General features: G+C 44.7%; 1 long non-coding RNA gene across 1 annotated transcript; it reads right to left on the reverse strand.

Moving 5' to 3' along the window:
- Nucleotides 1–1,709: 1,709 nt before the first annotated feature.
- On the reverse strand, nucleotides 1,710–3,264 carry LOC123125832 (uncharacterized). The gene is made up of 3 exons (XR_006461500.1): nucleotides 3,029–3,264; nucleotides 2,467–2,674; nucleotides 1,710–2,296 (listed from the first exon to the last, which is right to left on the reverse strand). It is a non-coding gene; the product is annotated as an uncharacterized lncRNA (long non-coding RNA).
- Between the last annotated feature and the right edge of the window lie 2,509 nt (nucleotides 3,265–5,773).

Here is a 5,773-nt window from a genome sequence, read left to right on the forward strand (position 1 = left end):
CCCTGCTTAGGTGATCATTATTTGATAATCGTAAAAAGGACAAACACATGTGGGCTCTCTCTGTGATAAAATAGTTGCATGTTTGCTGGTTGGCATGTACTTGAAAAAAATGCGTATGATTTCTACCTGGATAACTGTAGTTGGAACTTCATTATAGGATTAAAATTCTTGGGGAATATCACGTGGAGGCAATTGACTGGTTCAACATCCATTTTTGGGTGAATCTGGAAAATTGTTTTTACACTTGTAACATACCCAACCATAATATAATAGTTCGTACATGTTACATGAACATGGAAACTGAAGTTTATTACTTTTCATGTTCACTGTTATATTGCAATATATATGCAAATATTAGTTATTAATAAACGAAGAGCTACTACACAACATAATATGTATTTTTTCCTTGGTTTATGAAGAATAAATGATAAGAAATTAGCATTGGAGATACTTGTGCCACCATTGCTAGTTTTAATCTATATATAACACGCCTTCTTTTATATTTACCTACATAGCTCTTTGCGTTTAGTCCGCCGCCTTCAATATAACCTTGTAAGTACTACTTTTTGAAGGTACTAACTAATCTTTTGATTGATACAACAAACATATATTATGCCGTTCGACTTATGTATGTCAAACTTATGCATGTATGAAAACATTGTACTTATATATAGAGGGATAATTACATATGTACCTTCTCTGGATTGGCTACAATCATCTCACGCTGTCAGTGAAAAGAAGTTCTTCGCTATATTGGGATGTCCAAATATTTGGATGCTGAAGTTATTCCGGTTTTCAGAAAACCACCTGAAATATATCTGATTGAAAAGGTTCTAGATATTGGAAAAGGTTCTAGATATAAGACTCGGGGTGGCTAAAGCTGTCGCGACTTCAAAGATCTTAACTCTCACAAATTGATTATGTGTGGCCTGATTAGTATTGGTTTTGTTTTTGCAAACCATATAATAATACCTTAGTTATTCATATAATATAATAAAGTACGGACCTCCCATACTGTTTCTAAACAGAAAAACATAACATTAAAAATTGTAACATAAAGCCCGAAGTCTGAACAGTGAGGTGTTGCAAATAGTGAAATACTTAGGTGCACATACATGCCAAAAAATTATTATTTTTTGTCTGAAATAACAGCAAAATCTTTGTTATGTGAATAACATCAATATGCAAACATATTAGTTATTTAATATATAGTCAAAGCTAGAAAGCATAACCATATTCGAAAGTAACTTATATGTGCATTGCTGAACGACAAACTGCAGTTAGCAATGAAGTAGGTCATCTTAGCCGACCATAGTGTATATATATATGATTCAGATATGTTGGTTAAGATAAAAGTTCTCGTCAATCGTTAAACGAAAATAATTTTATATTTAAACATTCCAATTCTTTGGCAGTGCTTCTCACCACAACTTTATTACTTCAAAGAGATAACAATACATAGCTCATCAACAGGACACGAAATGAGAAAAACCATGACAAACAGGCAGCCACATTAACATAGCAACAACTTTCAATTTAGTTCATCGTTCATTATTAATGAGGGGACCATAATTAGTGAATTATATAAACATGAAAGGGTCAAGCGCCAAGTCAGCTTGTTCTCAGTTCGGTCACCACCCTCTACTTTATCTTCGTAGTGCGAATAACACATACTTTTTCTTTGATAGGTAGTTTGCTAGCTATACGACTCTTCTATACAGTAAATTAAATGATTATCTAGTTATCTCCTAGTAAAAAAAATCTCAGCAATCCTGAATATTAGTGAGATTTCGGCCGAACACTTGCCGCAGAACTGCCATATGAAAATCCAGCAAATAGGAATAGATCGTAATAGTGGTGAAGATAGAACGCCTGCTGACAGCTTTTAAACAAAATCACTAATACCTTTCCTAGGTTGTCTGCTTTTCCTTGGTGCAAGCAAGTTGGTAAAATCTTATCAGGACAAAACGTGGTCTCTATGACCAATACTCATTTAGATTCAGTGGTCAGTTTGGGTACTTAACTCTTGCCAGAATAACATGAGTATGTGCCAGCAAAGAAATTTTGTTCTTGGAATTTTCCTAGCAATTCAAGTTGACAACAAAAGAGCACCATCAACCAATAATTTGGGATAAGAGGATCACCGAGTAGCCAACAATGATACAATTAATACAGGGAACATGCCAACTCTTCTACTCTATGAAATAGGCCATGTTAATGGTGGGTGGACACTGTAACCTCTCTTGCAGCGCACCAGCACGTCTAGTTAGTAGTTAACACCTTTCGGAGATAAAACCTGCAAAAATAAGCATTATTCCAACAAATGATAACGTGAACAAATTATACACCGAAGGAAACTAAAAACACAATTCAGTAAATGTAACTAATTTGTTATATATATGGGAGTGCACTGAAACTTATGGAACGGAGGCAATCCTACAATAGAAAGTTCATAAGCAGCCTTACCACATCCTCTCCCTATCACGCGTAAGCTCTTCTTTCCTTTTTCCAATCTAGCTCGGAGCCATCTACGGCCGCTGATCATGATTCATAGGGCAACCCTAGGACACCATCCTCTCACGCATAGCCTCGTCAGTAGTCTGTCTTCTCTGTCGATCAGTCAATAGGAGGACTAATTCCATTGGAGTCCACGTGAAAACTTTGGGAATTTCATCTGGGAAAGAAAAGAACACGACTTCAAACCATAAGTAGACACGGTCGAATACTTCATCTATGTTGCAAATCTACAGAAGGAAGCAAAGCTTTTTTGATCTCACGGCCAGTCAGCAGAAAGAAACAACAGCTCCTGATCGTTTTCTCAAGAGATATTACATGTAAGGATGATATCTTGGGGAGTTTTTAATGAATTTCGTGAATTCAGTTGATGGGGAATAGAGCATGCACCAAGAACGAATTTAGGGTTGATAACCTTGATGGACGACGAACTTAAAAAAACATATATCTGTGACCATCACATTGGCTTCAAACCTACATAGGGACATCTCCTCTTTACTAATGGAATACTTACCGGATTTACTTTCCCACGAATATTGTGGAGCTCCTCAAAGATGCGGCTTCTGGGGATGGGAATCATGGCCTGCTGCAACACGTTTGGTTATGGGGTGCTGACGGGATCAGATCGGAGCACATATGGCTACTATCCAAAACTGGCTGGGCTGCGGCTACCGTGCATGGAGGCGCAAAAACACAGGAGACAGAAGCGATTTCTTCCCTAGCTTTCCCTGTCGTGAATCAATTGGAGCCAGAGGCAATGACTCAGATCTGTTTTTTAAACGATTTGTTGTGATTTGGTTTATTCGTTGTTTTTTTCTCGTTTTATTTCACAGGACGTCTTTTTTTGCCTTTTTTTTACAGGACGTCTAACACGGGTAGAAGAGATGCGGCAGGAGTCATCTCACGGCTATTGATCAATATTTAATCTATCTAATGGACAGAATTCTCTAACCTCTAGGATTAACGTCCGTATGGTGCTTCCGATTAGTAAATACTCCCTCCGTTTCACAATAGATAACTCAACTTTGTATTAACTTAGTATAAAGTTGAGTCATCTATTTTGGAACGGAGGGAGTATAAGATAAGATATAAGATAGTTCAACTCGACAGCTGAACCGATCAAACTTTTCTCCAATTGTTACCAACCACGTATTAAAATAGCTAGTTCAACTATATATACTAGCTAATTTTAAGTACGTTGTACAGTTCCACCACATCTATAGTCAGATGAACTAAACAAAATAGACCCTAAATACTACTACTACCACTACTACTACTGGGAGGGGCTTTGTACTACTTCTGGCTGCCTCTCCTCTGCCGAGCGCGCTCAGTAAGAGGCGGAGGAGGAGGAGCCTACCGACGAGCTGGGCAACCGCAATACGGTGCCTGCCGCTGTTGCAGCTTTAGCGACGCTCACCTCGAACACCCTCTGCCGCTCCTGACGACCCCTCTCGAAGCGGTGGTTCTCCTCATAGATCTCCTGATTCCTCGCCTCTGAGGCGGCGTGTGCCGCCGCCATGGAGGCGGTAAGGCTCTTTGCATGCTCGACGAGGAGCTCCTCCTCCTCCTGCAGGAACTCGGTGTAGCGCGCAAGGTCGCTGACGCACGTGCGGGCATCCACCTCCGCCTCCCGCCTTCGGGCGGCGGTGGCGGAGCGGGTGATGACCCCGGTGGTCAACGGTGGGCTGGCGGCCACGGCGGCCGACGACGGGGTGGCGGCCACGACCACCACTTCCCGCCTTCGGGCCGCGGTGGCAGAGCGGGTGATGGCCATGGTGGCCGGCAGTGGGGTGGCGTCCATGATGACCACCTCCCGCCTTCGGGCCGCGGCGGCGGAGCGGGCGATGGCCCTAGATTTCGACGGTGGTGTGGCGGCAACAGCTGCCGATAGGCAGCGGCGGCGGAGCGTGTGGTGGGTGTTCTACGCACACCCAACAGGGACGCCACGCGCACTACACTACGTCGGGGACTGCGCCGCCACCCCGGTGTAGCCTCCGAGCTGGAGCTGTCCTCTGATGACGGCGGAGTGGCTGAGTAACGATGATGGACCGGTGCCATTGGCTATTGTGGGAGAAGCAGATGAGATAAACTACAGGGAGGGAGGGGAAAATGCGACGCGGGACTTGCCGGCCGTGAGGGTTTTTATTGCAGGCCGGTAAGCATTGGGATTTTGGGGGATTTCACCGAGTCGGCCAGGAAGCTTGCGCGGGAACCTGCGAGGTTGTGCGGGAACGGGCTCACCGACGATTCACTGGCCCCGCCGTTTGGCCAAAAGAACGCCCCCGTGCGCTGCGCAAGCCTGCGCTGTAAGCCGTCTGCGGCAGCGGGGTGACAAGACATGCAAGAGGAGGACGAAATGCCACGTACACATACGGTTAATAAAAAAACGTTTGTGTTTTAATTACCTACTATACCACCGTCCTGGTTTATAAGTATGATTTAACTAATAGAATACGAATGCATGTCGCCAAAGATTATATAGTTGGATTCATATTTGAACATAGTTTTCAATTATATAATTTTTATAACATGTATTAACATTTTGTTGGTTAAATTTGAGGGCAAAGTATGCCACAGAATATAAAGGGGACTATAGACTAGACGTAGGTGGTAGCACACGGCCGCTCTCTACGCAGTGACGCAACTGTCGGCCGGCTTGTAGGCGACCATTTCCTGCGTGTTCAACTGCTCTATGTGTGTGGTTGCTTGCGGTTCAGGCGGCCGCGGCGTGCTCTGCTCGCATGCCGCCACGCGCGCTCTGCTCTCGCGTCCCTCTGGGTGCTCTGCCCTCATCCCTCCACGTGCGCTGCCAGTGTTTGGGGCGGCGCACGATGATGCACGTTCGTGTGCATGCGGTTGCGCCGGGCGCAGCGCGACGATGCAGTTACCCGCTGCAAAAACTGCCATGCAGACACGCCGAGAATCCACGCCGCCCGGCCCCCTTTTATTCCTGCGGCCATTTACCCTCATCTCTCGTCTCACACAACACAATAAGCACACCCATGAGGACACATACAGAGAGGACATCCAGCGGTTCCAATGGCGCTCCTCGTGGCTCCAATGGCGCTCCCAGCGGCCGACGAGGACAACGGCAGGCAGTTCACCACGCAACACGTCGTGGACACTCACGTGAGGGGGAAGGCTCTCTCGGTGGTGTACACGAACGATCTGGTCTCGGTGGAGATATCGACCCAAACTATGGAGCAGTTCCTTGCCAAGGACAAGTACCAAGTGGTCGGCTTCGACCTCGAGTACACCA

The sequence above is a fragment of the Triticum aestivum genome, chromosome 5D, assembly GCF_018294505.1.
Source record: "Triticum aestivum cultivar Chinese Spring chromosome 5D, IWGSC CS RefSeq v2.1, whole genome shotgun sequence".
Lineage (NCBI taxonomy): Eukaryota > Viridiplantae > Streptophyta > Magnoliopsida > Poales > Poaceae > Triticum > Triticum aestivum.